The sequence below is a fragment of the Nyctibius grandis genome, assembly GCF_013368605.1.
Source record: "Nyctibius grandis isolate bNycGra1 chromosome W unlocalized genomic scaffold, bNycGra1.pri SUPER_W_unloc_1, whole genome shotgun sequence".
Classification (NCBI taxonomy): domain Eukaryota; kingdom Metazoa; phylum Chordata; class Aves; order Nyctibiiformes; family Nyctibiidae; genus Nyctibius; species Nyctibius grandis.
The window spans coordinates 5,235,060-5,251,880 of record NW_027167472.1 but is presented as its reverse complement, the minus strand read 5'-3'; positions in this window follow the sequence as shown (position 1 = coordinate 5,251,880).

The following is a 16,821-nucleotide window of genomic DNA, read 5'->3' as shown; positions in this document are numbered from 1 at the left end:
GCAACGATGGCGGGGCGTCATTCGAGAGGCTACCATCGAAGGCGTAATGTTACCGCATAGCATCACCGCAATGCCAGTTTTCACACAAGGAGATCGTTGTCAATGGGCACCGTTTGATTGGAAAACTGTGAAGCAGTTACAAGAAGCGGTGATGCAGTACGGAATGGACAATAAACATGTGATACAGTTGCTAACATCATTCTTTAAAAACCAAATATTAACACAAGTGGACATACGCGCTCTTGGCGAACTGATGTTGCCACCCACCGCGTACCTGTTATTTTTGGAAAAGCGGCAGCAAAAGCTGGAGATAGCCGCTGTTGAGAACGTACGCCGAGCTGACGGGGACCCCTTGAGACTGGCACTGCTTGACGCACTATTAGGGAAAGGTCAGTACGCCAATGGTGCGACACAAGCTGCTTTACATCCGCAAGTGTTACAACAATCACAGGCCTTAGCATTGGCTGCATTAAAGGAGTTGCCAAATATAGGGACACCTAAGCCCCCTTACACGACAGTCAAACAGAAGGCAGGTGAACCTTATATGCAATTTGTTGATCGCTTAAAAGACGCCATTGATGCATCGCCGAATTTAACTCCTGAAGCTAAGGCCGCAGTCAGGAAGGATTTAGCAGTCATGAATGTGAACCCACAATGTCAGCAGATTCTTGACAGTTTGGGAAAGGCGGCCACATTGGCAGATATGATTGAGGCTTGTAGCAAAGTTCCAATACTGCAAGCGGAGGCGGAAAAGGCGCGGATTCATGCTCAAGCCCATGCTGACGCCTTAGCCGCAGTTTTAAAGCCACCATGGAAAACAGGGAAAGAAAACCGAGGCCCATCCAGGACAGGATGTTATCAGTGTGGAGAAAAGGGACACATGAAGCGGAATTGCCCCAAGAAGAATACCCCAAACAAGGGGAGCAGCCCCGGAGGATCCGCTGGGCTTGCAGGTGTGTGCAATCGCTGCAATAAATCTGGGCACCAGGCGAAGGACTGCCGATCAAGATTTAAAAAAGATGGAACCCCGTTGCCGGGAAACTGGAGAAACAGCGCTGGGGAATGGGGCGCGATGACACCACAATACCGTCCAGCAGCCTACCCCATTCAGGCTGTCTCTCAGAGCTCTCAGCTTCCACCAGAGGAAGCGCAGGCATCTATTTGGCCGTGGGATCAGATGTAACAATTACAGATGGCGCCATACACGTAATTCCCTCAACCGTTAGCGGACCTTTAGGCTATGGACTCAGTGGATTGTCGTTAGGAAGATCATCAGCTACCAAACAAGGTCTTCTGGTACTACCAGGCGTCATCGACGCGGTCTACACTGGCCAAACTGGAATCATGTTGCGAGTATTACACCCACCTGTGATGTTGAAACAAGGAACTAGAATCGCTCAAATAGTTCTGTTCCGATCCAGCATTCCTAGAGCCGTTGACAACGTCAGAGGGAACCAAGGTTTTGGTTCCACTGGAGCCCCCACAGTCGCATTTGTGCATGAAATAACTGCTGCCAAACCCTGTCGAACAGTTAATATCAGAGGACCCAGAAACATAACGTTAACCAAGAAGCAGATGTTGTTAGACTCTGGAGCTGATGTTACCATAGTTCCTTGTGCGGCCTGGCCAGAAGCATGGCCTCTTGAATCAGTTAATACCACTGTGGTCGGAATCGGAGGCGCTTCACCCACACATGTAAGCACTTGTTTTGTAACAATCGAGGACTGTCAGGAGAAAATAACGGCTCGAGTTCGACCGTATGTGTTACATACCACTATTTGGATTCTGGGGCGAGATGTGCTTTCGCAATGGGGATGCGTTCTCCAAACGCCTTTTTAGAAGCGGCCATTGCGGCGAGCAACACCCGACCTACACTGAAGCTTACTTGGTTAACAACATCACCCGTCTGGGTGGACCAATGGCCGCTACCCGAAGAAAAGCTCACACACTTACAGGAGTTGGTGCAAGAACAACTTGATGCAGGTCACCTAGTACCATCAACAAGTCCATGGAACACACCTGTATTTACAATACCTAAAAAGTCAGGGAAGTGGAGATTACTGCAAGATTTAAGGGCTGTTAATGCTGTCATGCAAGACATGGGTCCATTACAGCCAGGGCTCCCTACACCTACTATGTTACCACGAGGATGGGATATCGTCGTGATCGACCTCAAAGACTGTTTCTTCACGATACCTTTGCATCCGGACGACTGTGAAAAATTTGCATTTACAGTTCCCTCCATAAATCGTGCAGCACCAGCGAAGAGGTATCATTGGGTGGTATTGCCACAAGGTATGAAGAATTCTCCAACAATTTGTCAGTGGTACGTGGATCTGGCTCTACAGAAATTTCGAAAGACGCATGAGGGAATGCTGATTTACCATTATATGGATGACTTGCTACTTTGTCAAAAGGGAACCATCGCCAGCGAAGTGGTAGAAGAATTGAAGTCGGATCTGGAAAAGTGGGGCCTGGTCATAGCCCCGGAAAAGGTGCAGCTGTCAACACCTTGGAAATATCTAGGGATATCGCTTACCGAATCCACTGTTCCACCTCAGAAACTGGAGATTCGAGCAAATGTAAAGACCCTGAGCGATGTACAGAAATTAGTGGGAGACATTCAGTGGATAAGGACTGTCTGCGGCATCACCAATGCAGACCTTCAACCTCTCTTCGAAATGCTTCAGAAGGGTTCCGCACCTCAAGAATCCCGCGAGCTCACAGAAGCAGCTCGATCTGCACTGCAAGTAATAACTCAAAAGATTGCCTTGTCTTGTGCTTCACGAGTAGTGCCTGAATTACCCGTGGACTTGTACATTTATAATATGGACCTTGAAGTGTCAGGCATATTAGGACAATGGGACCCATCTCAGTCAAATCCACTTCAAGTACTGGAATGGGTGTTTTTACCCTCTCATGGTAAAAAGACTATCACTACAAGGTGGGAAGCTATCGCTCAAGTCATTCTCAAAGGGACTGCACAGCTATTAGCTGTGGCTGGACGAACACCTGACAAGCTTGTTATTCCAATCAGCCTCGACTACCTACCAGACGTATGTCAACGAGAAAAACTTATGTCCTTAGCCCTATTGAACACGACGATGCAGATTGACAATCACTATCCGTCACACCCCATCTTTAAAACTCACATATCGCTGGAAGAACGGCCTCTTGTCATCAGTGAGCCGTTGCAAGCAATCACGGTGTTTACCGATGCAAGTAGCCGCACCAGAAAAGCCGGATTTGTCTGGCAAGAACAGGGAGAATGGAGAAAACATGTCATCATAGCAGAAGGATCTGCTCAGGTTTTAGAATTACAAGCTGTACTCCTGGCCTTACAAAAGTGGCGCGAAGCACCCTTAAATTTGGTAGTGGATTCCCTATACGTGGTAGGGGTTGTGAAACGCATACACCGATCGTTGCTTCGCCATATCGCCAATGAACTGCTGTTCAAAGCCTTTTTCGACCTATGGCATGAAATGCAACACCGTCTACACCCAGTATTTGTCACCCACATTAGAAGCCATACCAGTTTACCCGGAGGTTTGGTGGAAGGAAACTCCCGAGCCAATCAGTTGGTATCCACATTTCCGGTGGACAGATCCCCACAGGCAAAATTAACAGAGGCTCAGCAATCTCACCAGTTTTTTCACCAATCCGCAGCAGCATTGCGATCGCAATTCCAATTGACAAAGACTGATGCAAGGGTGTCACGGTTTAAAGCTGGGCTGGCGATTAAACCTGCAGCAGACGCTCTCTGTTAACCCTCCCCCCCCACCCAAAGGGAAAGGGAAAGGGAAAAGGGAGAGAGACTTACGGGTTGGAAAGTTAAAACAGTTTTAATAAACCTATAATAATGAAAAAGAGTATAATAATAATATTGGAATAATCAAATATATACAAATATATATACAAAACCAAGATCGAGCTCCCCCGATGTCGGCAACGTCACCACCGGCACTGCAGGGCAGGCTCCGGGAAGGCCCAGGCTGGGCCTAGCGACGGTCGAGAGCTGGATTCAGGGATGCACAGATCAGGATCGGGGGCAGCAGGAAAACAGACAGAGTCCTCCTTGGACACCGGCCATAGCAGAAAAGGCAAGAGCGAGCAAGAGGGGCGAGACCCTCGTGATCCCCCCGCTTTATACCGAGAATGACGTGTATGGGATGGAATACCCTCGTTGGTCAATTTTGGGTCACCTGCCCTGTCTGCTCCCCCCTGCAGCTGCGACCCCCCCCTTCGGCTTTTCACTTGTAAGCAGTGAGGAATTCAGCGGTGACCTTGGTTTCTCTAAGAAAAAAGTACAGCAAGAGCCTTACTGCACAACATCCCTACCGGTGCCTCAGCGATAACTACAAACTTCGAGCGTTATCAGTCCTGGAAGCAGACACTGTCTGCAAAAACATGCAGTTAGTTTCAGAAAGTGCAGTTATTTAGAGGAGACTTAGCTGAAAGTAAAAATCACTGAAAGGAAAATCGGCCTGGTTTAGGCCAAACCAGGACAAAGGGCGATTATAGCTTCTTGCCCTGATTGTGCTAGAATACCTGTGTTACAGATTGTGGGAGCAAATCCCAGGGGACTCCAACTCAGACAGATTTGGCAAACAGACATCACTGAATATGCTGCCTTTGGCGGACTCAAATATATCCATGGATCAATTGACACCTGCTCCGGTCACATGTGGGCTACAGCCCTGACCTCCATGACAGCTAAGGCTGTTAAAAAACATCTGTTGCAAGCTATTGCAGTAATGGGCCAGCCGGAACAAATTAAGACTGATAATGGCCCTGCCTATCACTCTGAATCGTTTGCAGAATTTATGCAGAAATGGGGTATTACACATGTACGAGGTATTCCATATAATTCTACAGGGCAGGCAATTGTGGAACGTGCGCATCGCACATTAAAAAAGCATTTAGAAATTATTCGAAAACAGGGGGAGATGGGACCACAGGATGCGCTACATAAAACATTGTTTGTATTGAATTGGCTAAACCCTAAGCAGAACTCGCAAACACCACCTGCCATAGCTCACGGGCAGGGAAATCAAAAAGACCTCAGTAATACAAACGTACCAGTAAGGGTATTCATCCCAGAATCAGGCACTTGGGAAGGGCCAAAGCAATTAATAACTTGGGGCAGAGGGTATGCTTGTGTCTCCACAGGAAATAACTGCCAATGGGTTCCGGCCAAATGGGTGAAGCCGTGGCTAGATGAACCAGCCGACGCTACAGGACCAGGCAACTCTAACACCAGAGGCCTTGAGGAGGCGTGATCACCGCCTTGCACGTATCATTTGGCCGTGGCTCCAGAATCTGAATCCAGAACAGAAAATGCGGGAACATCATGGGTTTTTGGATGACTGGTTGGGTGATCTGGGAATTGGAGGGTGGATAGCCAGCCTAGTGAAAGGCTTGGCGCAAGTATTGCTATTCATCTTTGTCTTGGTACTCTGTATCATAAAAGGTTTGCAGGGAATGATATCAAGAACCATTGCTATTGTATTAAGAAAGAAAGGGGGAGATGTTGGGGCCTGGATCGTGGAAGAACTATAGAGAGAACATACGAGTACACTGTTATGTAAGAGCATGAGTCAGCAAGAAAGTATAAGGATGTGGCTTGCTTAGGCTCATAGCAAGTATCCAATCAGAACAGTAGAAGTGGCGCGCAGACAGAGTGTGCACAGTGCTTGCAGCCAATAGCCTAAGGCGTGACCGAGAGATAAGAAAAGTATGTATGTTATAAAAGAGCTGTGTTAACTACAATAAAGTGACTATTAGAGCATCATATTGGTGTGCTGTAGTCCGTTCCTCGCATGGACCCCAACATTCCAGGAAAGGCTTAGGCTGGACTTGATTTTTTTTTTAGTATTTGGGGAGCAAGCACTGGACAGAGGAAGCAAAAAGTTTTGTCGTCTTCAAGTCAGTTCAAGATAATTGGATTGTTGGAGCAATATGCATTTCCCCCCCTCCCCCCTCCCCAAAAAAGTAAAAACACCTGGAAATTACCCCTTGAAGATGCTAAGGAAAATATTTTCACAGTGGGATTGGTCAAGCACTGGAACAGGTTGCTCAGAAATGATGTGGAGTCTCCATCCTCGGAGGGATTCAAAACTCAACTGAGAAAGGCACTGAGCAGCCTGACCTGACGTTGAAGGTAGTTCTGCTCTAAGCAGGTGCTCAGACCGGATGATGTCCCATGCTCCCTTCCAGTGTAAATTCTTTTGAGTCTATTATTTTGAGGTCTTCCATAGAAAAATGCTAATTTCTTCAACTCTTACACTTCAGTTCTCAATGGATCCCTGTGCTCAGGACCACATATATTTATTGCTTGCTCAAACTTGGTAGCCCATAAATGGGCCCTTATTAATCAGTAAAATAAAATAACTGACTATAGAGGAGAAAATGAGAGAGCCAGAGGAGTTTTACAAATTAAATTAAAAAATGGGACACCTTTCTCGGGAACTAGGTAAGTACTGAATAATCTTGGTCACCAATACTATAATAATCCAGAGCTGGAACTAGCCCAATGTTCAGGGCTCTTCCTACCTGGATTTTTTTCTCAGCCCATTAGGTTGCAAACTGTTCGATCGCAGAAAATGTCATTATTTGTATACCTTCCTCTGAGAGTAGGAGACCCGGTTCCACTATTTGACCCATTTTTGTGGCTTTCTTTCAGACCTCTCATTTATTTCTTGCTGGCTGAGTCTCTGGGTATGTAAGAAACAAAGACCGGCACGTTTTTTGCCTGTAGCGCTGAGCAGTGCTGTGGCTTCTCTGGTTACCATATGTCCCAACACGCAAATGCATGGTGCCAGCTCATGCAACATGTACTATGCTACTGGTTGAATAAAAGTGTCACACAGGATTCAGCTGCATCACTTTCTTGCCTGCAGGTCTACACTTTTTCCTCTCATTCTTCCTCAGTTTTATGCATGTAGAATTAAGGTTTGTGGGACGTGAGCTGAATGCAAAGGTCTGATTCACACAGTTTAACTGAGGAACTTAAATTAGAAGCATATTTCCTCTAGGCTACTTTAATAGTCTGTTAAGAAAGAGAGACATTTTCCAGGGGGTGGGGGGGGGGGGGGGGGGGGGGGGCGGTGTTAGGGCTGAGCTGGAAAGATTTTCCCCTTTCTTTTTCAATAGGGAGCTAACAATGAATACACTCCTGATCAAGGTACCTGGCCAGCTGCCTAGAGTTAGGTCAGATGAAACCAGACAGAGAATAAATGCTAACAAGGCCAACCCTAATCAACAGTCCAAGCAACAACCTTATTTTTCTAGTGTCCCCTCAGACCTGGCCTGTTTAACCTTTCTTCTTTCCTTAAATTACTACATGCCAATGTGTCCTGGTTTGGCCTAAACCAGGCCAATTTTCCTTTCAGTGATTTTTACTTTCAGCTAAGTCTCCTCTAAGTAACTGCACTTTCTGAAACTAACTGCATGTTTTTGCAGACAGTGTCTGCTTCCAGGACTGATAACGCTCGAAGTTTGTAGTTATTGCTGAGGCACCGGTAGGGATGTTGTGCAGAAAGGCTCTTGCTGTACTTGTTCTTAGAGAAACCAAGGTCACTGCTGAATTCCTCACTGCTTACGAGTGAAGAGTCGAAGGGGGGTCGCAGCTGCAGGGAGGAGCAGACAGGGCAGGTGACCCAAAATTGACCAACGAAGGTATTCCATCCCATACACGTCATTCTCAGTATAAAGCGGGGGGATCACGAGGGTCTCGCTCTCTTTCTGCTATGGCCGGTGTCCAAGGAGGACTCCGTCTGTTTTCCTGCTGCCCCCGATCCCGATCCGTGCATTCCTGAATCCAGCTCTCGACCGTCGCTAGGCCCAGCCTGGGCCTTCCCGGAGCCTGCCCTGCAGTGCCGGTGGTGACGTGGCTGACTTCAGGGGAGCTCAATCTCGGTTTTGTATATATATTTGTATATATTTGATTATTTCTATTATTATTATTATTATACTCTTTTTCATTATTATAGTTTATTAAAACTGTTTTAACTTTCCAACCCGTAAGTCTCTCTCCCTTTTCCCTTTCCCTTTCCCTCTGGGGGGAGGGGGGGGGATAACAGAGAGCATCTGCCACAGGTTTAATAGCCGGCCCAGCTTTAAACCGTGACAGATTTATTGGCGCCCAACGTGGGGCTCGAGAGAAGCTCCGACAGGTTGCTCTGATAAGTCGAATCCCAGCTCCAGTGGGAGGAGACCCGGAGAGCTCAGCCAAGAGAGTATCATCAGATTTCTTCCTTTGAGATTTACGAGGGGTTGGAAATTAAAACAGATAGCTAAGATGATAATGTCATTTGTGAACCTTGTGTTACCTCTTTTCTTTATAAAGCTTGTTTCAGAGTTAAGTGTAATAATACCTTACTTGCCGTATGCGCTGTGTGTTAGTGCTTTCATGTGGTTTAACAGGGCGTGCTGGTCAAAATGTGTCGTTTTGGTATGGGTTTTAATACTGATTTACGTCGTGATAGACTGGGCAGTTATTATTCCGATCTCTTATCTCTATGATACAATGATGGGCAGCTTTAATCGCGAATCGGTAGCTGCGCACACCGGGCGTCTTTTAACTGATTTTGATAGTATCTGCTCCTTTTTTGCCAAGCTGATTCCTGCAAAATTCAAACAGGGCATGCTTTTATTTGTGTGTGTCCTGAATGTGTTTCTGGTGTGGTATGTGATTAGATGTCAGTGCAGCAACAGCGGTAGGTATTATGCTGCCCCTGTAACCAGGAGAAAACACCAAAAGAAATCAGCTCGTAAAGAGAAGGATGATGACTCAGAGCCTTCTAAGGCAGAGCCATCACATGACCCAGGTGAGGGCCCTTCTCAGTCAGAGTCAGGGCCTGACACAGATGGGGGTTTCCTTGATTGTCTTTTTAAAGCAGACCCATCACACAAGAAAGATCCTTCTAAAGCAGAACAATCACAGGAGGACTCGGACTCGGACGTAGAGATAACCTACCACTCCTTATCCCTGAAAGAACTGCGAAATATAAGAAAAGATTTTAGTCGTTATGACGGTGAGCCAATTATTACCTGGCTGCTCCGATGCTGGAATAATGGGGCGGATAGCATAGAATTGGATGGTAGAGAAGCCAGACAGTTGGGATCCCTGTCCAGAGATGGTGGTATTGATAAGGCGCTCGCAAGAAAGTCAAACACTATCAGTCTCTGGAGGCGACTCTTGTCAGCTGTAAAGAGCAGGTATCCCTATAAAGATGATGTTATGAGCCACCTAAGCAAATGGACCACTATAGAAAAAGGTATTAACTACCTTAGAGAACTGGCTGTGCAAGAGATCATTTATAGACACCCATGGGACATTGTAGATCCTGTAAATCCTGATGAAGTGGAATGCAACCGATCCATGTTCCGGAAGGTTGTGAGGAGTGCTCCACCGACACATACCCATACGTTGTCAATATTAGTCTGGGGAGAAGATGCTATGGCACGACCTAGTGTGGGCGAAATGACTAACTGTATGCGACAGTATGAAGATAGTATTTCTTCCCCACTGCAGGCCCGTGTCTCGGCTGTGGGAAAAGTGACTAAGGAAGACAAGGACTCATTTAAACAACTGTCAGACAAACTGTCCAGGATAGAGAATCAACTTAAATCTCTACCTACACAGGCCCGCGTTGCAGCCTTTAGGAGGAAACGCCCTCCTACAGGACCGGCTCAAAGGAAACGGAACACATCACGAGGTATCCTGTGGTTTACCCTGCGTGATTATGGGGAGGACATGAGCAGATGGCATGGACAACCTACCAGTACCCTACAGGTGTGGGGTTCCCACGGGACAATGGTGGGAATGAGGTACTGAACGAGCTATGTCCAGGCGTGTCCAGGGGGTGGTAATGGGGTGGTGATGAACTAGCCAATCATAATACAGAACAAGGGCCTTAGCTATGAGACCAACAAGATATGGGGGAAGTTGAGGACCTTGGCTATGAGAAAAATAAGATATAGGGAAGTTGAAAAATAAGAAAGAATGCTGCACCTGCAAGATATAACTTTTTAGCATAAGCCAATCAGAACTAATATAGAGGCGTGTGAACAAAGTATACTAACCAATCATAATAGAAATGACATGTACACAGAGTGTGTACAAAAATAGAATAGTATAAATGTACCCCCAATAGAATAATATAAATGTACCCTCAGATACGTAAATAAATGAGATCTGCTTAACAATCATATTGGTCTGCGTGCGGTGTCTCCGTGCCCTCTCGCGAACACTGACAAGTGGCGCCCGAACAGGGACTCTTCGGCCCGGAGACTGCGGAGAAGCAGCGGACAGTGGACCGAAAGGGGGATGAGAGGAAGCCAGCTGTAGAGTGCTGCCCCGGCACTGGATTTTCGCACCGGGAAACAGAAACGGATGCGGTTCGCACCGGCAGGAACGGATGCGGTAAGCCTGAGTTTTGCTAGCAAAGGAAAACCTGGGTAGGGCTTCCCAGGCAGCTGGGGGAGGAATGGGGTCTACCCTGACCAAGACAGAAGTGGCAGTGGTGAAACTCCTCCAACATATACTCTCTGAGAGAGGAATTAAATATGACGAAGCTGCGTTAAAGCAGTTACTGTTTTCGGCAAAAGATAAAGGACATTTTACAACCTTTAATGATGTCTTTGAAGTGCCTTTATGGGAGAAGATTGGTGACTCTCTCTGGAATGCGGTGTCAAGTGGTGATAAGGAAGCCTTTAAATTGTCTGCTACATGGAGGCTGGTTAGCGAAGCGTTAAAAGGAATAAAAGCAGAGAGGGAAGTCACACATTCAGCTTTTATGGCTTTAGGACCTCAGACGTCTACTATCCCCTCACTGTTTGCGGGACCAACACCTCCCATGGCCCCGGTGGCTGTACCGGTGGCAGCTCCTTTATCACCGTCGGTACGGACGGCTCTGAAAAAAGCTGAGGAGCGGGGAGCGAGTAAAATAGATAGAGATCCATCAAAAACGGTAGTGCGCCCTACAGATCCATCAGAACCGGTAGTGCGCCCTAAAACACGAACTCTATTTGGACTAATTGATTCAGACGCTGAACAGGAGAATTGGCCAAAACCCCCTCCTCCTCTCATTGATCTCTCTACGGATGAGGCTGAGAAGGAGGACAAGAAGGAGGGTAAACCTGCTTTGTATCCACCTTTACCGGATTCGCCGTTTCCTGAGTCTGTTGAACAAAGTTTACATTCCGGTGCTAAACAACCACCGTTAAAGTCTCCATTTACGGAGTTAGCAGTACCAGAGTCACAAGGACTTAAAGGACCGTTACCATCACGAAATGGACACGAAATTGACATGACAGAGCTTGGTAGACGACTGGAAGAATTAAAGACGGAATTGCAGCAGCATCGTTCAGCCAACGCCTCGGGACACGTGACTATGTCTCCCCCAAACCCCCCTCTGTGTTCGGGACAAGTATTAGGGCCACCTCAACCTCCTTTGCAATTCCCTACTCCACCTTTAGATCAGGGCGGGGGGGGAGGTTTGCGTCCATCTGGTAATGTGGGAGGTGGCGGAGAGGGTCAGCGTCTGCCCGCGTATATGGGGGGAGGGGGGGGGAGGAGTGAAATGGAAAGGGATCATTCGAGATGTGTTATTAGAAGGAGTTATAATTCCACAAGCATATCCGGTGATTGTGGGTGCGGGTCCTGAGGGAAAAAATCTTTGGCAACTGTTAGATTGGAAAATTATAAAAGAAACACGCCAGTCTATACAGACAAATGGCTTGGGCTCTCAGTATACACAGGCTTTGCTTAAACATATTTTTGCAACTAACCTTTTCACAGCAAATGACATTCGACAACTAACGTCCGTGCTGCTGTCTCCTTCTCAGGTTCTACATTTTCTTAATGCCTGGAATAGCGCTTGTCATAGAATAGCTAATACACCTAGGGGTCGGGATGATCCTCTCTTTAACATCACGGCACAAATGCTGTTAGGAGAGGGTCCTTTTTCAACTGTACAGTGGCAAGCGCAGTTTCATGTTGATGCATTAGCGGCAGCTCAAGACAGTGCATTTCAAGCATTAATATCAGTCCCTAGTGAAGGTGTTCAACAAGCGTATACCAGAGTTTTTCCCATACACGTCATTCTCGGTATAAAGCGGGGGGATCACGAGGGTCTCGGGCTCTTTTCTGCTATGGCCGGTGTCCAAGGAGGACTCCGACTGTTTTCCTGCTGCCCCCGATCCCAATCCGTGCATCCCTGAATCCAGCTCTCGACCGTCGCTAGGCCCAGCCTGGGCCTTCCCGGAGCCTGCCCTGCAGTGCCGGTGGTGACGTTGCCGACATCGGGGGAGCTCAATCTTGGTTTTGTATATATATTTGTATATATTTGATTATTCCAATATTATTATTATACTCTTTTTCATTATTATAGGTTTATTAAAACTGTTTTAACTTTCCAACCCGTAAGTCTCTCTCCCTTTTCCCTTTCCCTTTCCCTTCGGGTGGGGGGGAGGGTTAACAGAGAGCGTCTGCTGCAGGTTTAATAGCCAGCCCAGCTTTAAACCGTGACATGAGGACAGACAGGGCATTTTAGAAAAGATTGCAAAAAAGAATTAAGGAGGTGGTGTGTTAACTGCCGAAGATCAAATCACTATACAGCAGAGTGTACACGATTACAGGGAAACTCCCGGCTGAGCGCGCTGCACCCGCGCGCGCAGACAACAAGTCAGGGTGCTTGGATCGCCACTCCGCAGCCACAAGAGGAAGTGCCGGAGTGGATGTGGAAACAAAATTAGACATATACTTAACAGACAAACAAGTAACTGTAGTTGAAACTAACATGAAAGGACCTTTAGGACATGGTTTGAGTGCGTTACTTCTTGGGCGATCATCTATTTCCAAGCAGGGAATAATTGTACTGCCAGGGGTTATTGATGCAGATTATACAGGTCAAATATGTGCTATGGTATACACCCTATCCCCGCCTGTATTTATTCCGAAGGGCCAAAAGATTGCTCAGTTAGTTCCCTTTAAGGGCTGTGTTCCGCACGCAGAAAACAAAGACAGGGGGGAGGGTTGTTTCGGATCGACGGGACAAGCATTGGTTAATCTTGCTATTGACATCACTAGAAACCAACCGCGTGAAAGAGTAACATTGCGGAATCAGAATGGGGAAGAAAGACAGATCTCTATGCTAATCGATACAGGAGCCAATGTTACGATCATTGCGCAGCAGCACTGGCCGTCTGCTTGGCCTGTGCAAGCGGCTACAGTAACGACAGCAGGAGTTGGAGGCTGTACTTTGCCAATGATGAGTCAACACCCGGTACAGCTGCAATTTGCAGATGGAGCCTGTGTAAATGTTAGACCCTATGTCATGAAAGTGCCAGTATCGCTTGTGGGACAAGATGTCTTAACACAATTAGGTGCACGATTGATAACACCTTTTTAGGAGCGGTCACTGAAAAAGGGCCTGTCCTACCTTTAAAATGGAAATCAGAAACACCGGTATGGGTGAATCAGTGGCCGCTTAGATCAGACAGGCTGGAACAGATTGAATTGTTAGTCCAAGAACAGCTAGAAGCAGGTCATATCAGACCGTCCACAAGCCCTTACAATACTCCAATTTTCACGATTCCGAAAAAATCAGGCAAATGGCGATTGCTTCATGATTTGCGGGCCATAAATGATGTTATGGAAGATATGGGAGCATTACAGCCTGGACTACCCACTCCTACCATGATTCCAGAAGGTTGGCAAATTTTAGTAATTGATCTAAAAGATTGTTTTTTCACGATATTTTTACATGACAAAGATTGTGCCAAATTTGCGTTCACAGTTCCGAGTATTAACAAGCAGGAACCTGCTAAGAGGTATGAGTGGATAGTCTTACCTCAGGGTATGAAAAATTCTCCTACATTATGTCAAGTATATGTTGCATGGGCCTTACAACCTTTTCGTCAAAAGTTTCCTAATCTTTTGATTTATCACTATATGGATGATATTCTGATTGCTGGACAGGATTTAAAGGTGGAATTTGTGTTACCATTGTTAGAAAAAATGCTAGAACAGCGAGGACTGAAAATTGCCCCTGAAAAAATACGAAGATCAGAGCCTTGGAGGTACTTAGGCTGGGAGGTAACTAAGCAAACCATTCGACCTCAAAAAATCACCCTGAAAGTTGATATATCCACATTGGCTGATGCTCAGAAATTGTTAGGAGAATTGCAGTGGGTTCGCAGTACTTGTGGCATTACAAATGATGATATTGCACCGTTAATGCCATTGCTTGGACAAAACCCTGATGTCACTGTGAGCCGTACACTCACTGCAGACCAACAAGCAGCTATAAACAAAATTGCACACAAGGTGGCTACACAGGACGTGGCTCGCATTACTGAGAGTGAGCCACTTTCAGCAATTATTGCAAATACATCAATGGAAAATAAGCATTTGAAAGCATTAATAGTTCAGTTAAAACCAACTCTCAAAATTATTGAATGGGTTTTTCCACCTTTTCATCCTAAAACAACAATTTGTACCAGAGTGGAAGCAATAGCACAATTGCTTGTCAAAGTGCGTAAAAGAATTACAGACATTACTGGACTAGACTCAGATGTTATCTATTTACCTATCAAGAAGGAATATCTACAGTGGTTAACAAATCAGTCAACTATTTTTCAAATAGCCTTACAGGACTTTACTGGACAATTGTTAACACATTTACCAAAAGATAAAAAGCTACAGTTTATTTGCAAACAGGATTGGGAAGAAAAACCTATCAGATCAGAGATACCTGTGACTGGACTAACTGTTTTTACTGATGCAGGAAAGCGATCACACTCAGCAGTTATTACCTGGCAAGAGGATGGACAATGGAAACATTCCAAATTCTCAGGACAAACTGAGGACTCATTGCAGACACTTGAATTTTTTGCAATCTACCAGGTCTTTATAAAATGGAAGGACTTACCTGTAAATATTGTAACAGACTCTCTTTATGCAGCAGGCATTGTAAATCGAATTGAAAGAGCTTTTATACGACCAGCGAAGAATATACGACTTTACACCATTTTGCTACAGTTGCATCAGGCAATAAACCTCAGAGAGGTACCTTATTTTGTTACTCACGTTCGTAGTCAACAATTTGATCAAGGTTTGAGCATTGGCAATAATAAAGCAGACACACTTGTGTCCTATATGCAAATATCACCAAATTTATTTGAACAAGCTCGTCTATCCCATCAATTCTTTCATCAATCAGCGAAAATGCTAGCGAAACAATTTCAGCTCACCATGGCACAAGCACGTGAATTAGTTAGTGCTTGTCCTAGTTGTCAGAAAATTGGCATGGGAATTGGAATAGGGGTAAATCCTCGAGGGTTGAGTGCGTTGCAACTGTGGCAAATGGATGTTACTCACATTGCAGAATTTGGAAGGCTCAAATATGTTCATGTATCTGTTGATACGTTTTCACATGTAATATGGGCAACAGCACAAACCGGGGAAACAGGTCGTCATGTCAAATGACATTTACTTGCTTGCTTTGCAAGTCTTGGGGTTCCACAACAACTTAAGACTGATAATGGACCAGCATATTGTTCACAGATTTTTCGTCAATTTTGTCAACTATGGGGTATTACACATGTCACTGGGATTCCTCATTCGCCTACGTGTCAGGCAATTGTGGAACGTGCTCATAGTACATTGAAACAGCTTCTGCAAAAACAAAAAGGGGGAGAGGTGACTGAACCTTCTGAGAGACTTGCAAAAGCTGTTTATGTACTTAACCATTTAACTTTAGCAGGAGATAAGGAGCGACCCCCAATTGTAATACATTGGGAGGCAGTTCGACAGGGAGCAAGCTATGTGCAAAACAAAGGCAAAGTGTGGTATAGGGAACCAGGTACTAACGAGTGGTTAGGACCAGGGGAACTGTTACTAATGGGTCGAGGTTATGCTTCTGTCTCTACAGGCATAGGAGTACGATGGTTTCCGATCAAGTGTATTAAACCATATGTGGAGGTGGATCCCAGATCCGGAGATCCGACAGAGAGAGCAGCACCGAGCACTGAGGATCTTGGCTCCGTACCTAAAGATTCTGGGGATTGCGACACCATCGATAAGCCACCTTGAGGATCCTTTTACGTCATTACCACCTTTACATGCAACAGCTGAAGTAGAAGAAAAATTGGCACGTGGTTGTGATGGACATGGACATTGTTGCGAACCATGGTTTCTAAAAAACTGTAATGTATGTGGGGAAAGTGGCGGTTTATTCGACAATCTGAGCCGTGGTGGAGACATGTCGAGTGTGTACCGTGTGTAAGACAGTGGGTAACAGAAAGTTCGCTAGAGAGACAGGCAATTCAATTATTAGGGAGAGAGGCTAACTTGCTTGGGAGATTTGATATTCCAGCACTTAATGTGGCAAATAGAATTGGCGACTGTCAACAAATTCATATAGCTGAAATAGCTAGTTCATTACAAAGACGTGTGCTGGAGCAGCAAATTATATTGGCAGGCAGTGTGGTAAAGGTACAGTGTGGGGAACAAATTAACATACCACGATCATGGGAAGTTTCTCCCGAGGATTGGGAGCGACAGCAATCGCAATGGTCTTATGTATCACAACCATTGGGCAGGCAGTGATAGATATCAGACAAAATATCTGGGTTACCATCGCAAATGCGACCGGACAAGAATCATTTTGCTTGTCCATGGCAACCTCTGGAGATCCTTTTCGTACTTGCCTGATAGGAGTTCCTGTTTTCGATCCAATCAGTTTTCAAGGTTACATACAAAACCCTGCCCTTGCCACAATGAGCGCAACAACAGCTAGTCAATGTGCAAATTCC